This window comes from Mus pahari, chromosome 21 (assembly GCF_900095145.1).
Source record: "Mus pahari chromosome 21, PAHARI_EIJ_v1.1, whole genome shotgun sequence".
In the NCBI taxonomy this organism is placed as follows: domain Eukaryota; kingdom Metazoa; phylum Chordata; class Mammalia; order Rodentia; family Muridae; genus Mus; species Mus pahari.
The window spans coordinates 22,760,083-22,762,791 of NC_034610.1; positions in this window are offsets into that span (position 1 = coordinate 22,760,083).

The following is a 2,709-nucleotide window of genomic DNA, read 5'->3' on the forward strand; positions in this document are numbered from 1 at the left end:
CAGCTGTCCCTTACCTCTGTGTCAAGGACTCTTAACACTCTGAAACTGTAAGCAAAATTAAATATTTTATAAAGTTGCCTTGGTCATGTGTTTTAAAACAGAAATAGAAAACTAAGACAATGGTTACTATTAATCCAAATGATATAGTATATAACTATTAATATTTTGGTCTTTTTGTTTTTGGTTTTTGTTGTTTTTTTCAAGATAGGGTCTCTGTGTAGCCTTGACTGTCTTGGAACTCACCCTGTAGACCAGGCTGGCCTCAAACTCACAGAGATCCTTCCTGCCTTTGCCTCCCAAGCACTGGGATTAAAGGTGTGCACCGCCACCATTCAGTATACATTTTTAATGTTTAGGAACTACACAAAACATTTTTATATAACTTGTGAGTCAAACAGGAGGAACCCTCTAGGGAAATTTGAAAACCTCTGTGAACTGAATAAAAATGAAAGAAATGTAGTTTGAAGGTTGTAGAATACAGCTAGAAGTGAGGCTCAGAGGGGACAGTGCTCCAGTCACATCACAGACATCCCAGTCCATGACTTTTCATTTCTAGAAACTGGAAATGAATCAATGCTAATCAAGTGGCAGGAATAAGAAGGAATGTAAATACAGAAACCACGCTGGCCACACCCTTGTCGTCCAAGCTCAGCGGAGGGAGGGTCAGTACTCAAAGTCAGCCCTGACTGACACACAGCAAGTTCCAGGCAACAGATGACCCTCTGAAAGGCCTACACCACTGACAACACAGCTTCTATCAAGAGAGCACTAGAAGAAAGGGACCCACAGCAGTGATGGAATGGGGATGTGCCACCAGATCCACGTACTGCAGGGATACAAATGGCAATGGAGAAACCCCAGGTTCAGGCACACTGCTGTGGTTGTGTAACCTGCAGGTTCTGTAGAGGAGGAGTATTAAGGTTTTCTATTAATACTAGCATTTTCTTTTAACTGTATTGTCCTTATAGTAACAGGAGTAGATCTCTCCTCCCACTGTGTGAGTCTTGTGGGTTCAATCTGGCGCTCCAGCTTGGTGGCTAATGGAAACATCTTTACCTGCAGAGCCTGGAACAGCTAGGCATGGTGGCACACACTCTAATGCAGCCCCTTAGAGGCAGGTGAGTCTGTGTGAGTCTGAGGTCAGTCAGCTTAGGCTACATTTCGAGTTCTAGACCAGAGAGAGACACATGAGGGGACCCTATCTCAAAACAACAGCAGCAGCAGCAGCAACAACCACCCCACCTAAAACAACGAAACAATAATTAACACAGGCAGGAGGATCTGTTGAGAAGGGACCTTCTAGGGCCTTTCCTGTGACAGGCTCGCTCTCACTCTAAGCCCTGACCACACTACAACCCAATGGGCTTGAGGCTTGGCAGCCATCCCTTCTCCATGCTGCCTGGACTCCTTATCTAGTCACAGCTCCTGTGGAGGCACTAAGTGCTCTGTGGGTACTACACTCTACCACCCAGGTCTCCCTAAGGCCCACCCTAGGCAACAGACCTACTTTGAGAAGTCCATTTTCTCACCTGTGGCCACAGGGTTGACCTCCCCCGAGCACTCGGGAGGATCTCCCTAGGCCTCCAGCAATGTGGCCACTGGCTTCTGAAACTACTAGAAAGCAGCCAGTCCAGACAGGCCAGTCCCAGGGTCCCATCCTGACCTGGCACAGCCACAGTCCAGGCTCCTGTAGAGGTAGATGGGAGTCTGCCCCACCCTGTGTAGACTGCACCCTAAGCAGGCTGCAGCAAGCAAGATACCAGCAGAAGCTGGGAGGAGTTCCTCCTTTCTTACCACGTCACCACACTGAGCTGTCCTGACTGTGCCTTGCACCAAGTGGAAAATAAACTCCCAGTGCTGTCCTCCCACCATAGAAACTGGTACAGTGTACTAGGAGTGGGTCTACCCTACAGTGTGAGCCACTGACCAGCCACACAGTGACATGACACTATGCTAAAAGAACCATATCACATCATTTATGCATGTTTTAAACTCATTTTAACTTCACTTACTGTGTCTATGTGGGTGTGCTCATCCACAGCCTGCTTGTGGAGGTCAGAGGACAGAGCACCTGTAGGACTGGGTTCTCTTCCCACTGAGGAAACCCAGGGCTGGGACCCAGGCTGTCAGGCTTGGTAATAAAGACCTTACTTACAGGGCATCTTACCAGCCCATACTAAACACTTCAAATCTCTTCAAGTAAGTCTTGGTTCACATATAAGCTCTCTTTACTAAACACTTCTAATTTTGAAATATAAAAAAGAGAAACTACAAAAGGAAAAACTGGTTTAGTGCCATTACGCCAATGTCTGACTCAAGCCTTCTACACCATGTAAGGCTCCCCAGGCAGGCAGGTAAGGCAGCAGGCAGAGCTCAAGGCTCAAGGCAGCAGGCTCCCCATTCGTTCCCTCTGTACAGGAGGAAGCACAAGCTCGCTCAAGACAAAAGGAAAAGAAAAAACAAAACGAAAGCTCAGGACAGAGCAGAGATGGGTGGATAGGTGGACACTCATCTCTGCCTTTGAGGCCAGCCTGGTCTACACAGTGAGTTACAGGACAGCCAGGACTACAAGAGGCCCTGCCTCAAAAAACAAAAACAAAGCAACCCCCCTCAAATCCCAACCAAAAAAAGACAGAGCAGAGAATGAACTGATTGCTTTCTTTTTTTTTCTTCTTTTTTTTCTTTCTTTTTCTTTTTTTTTTTTTTTTT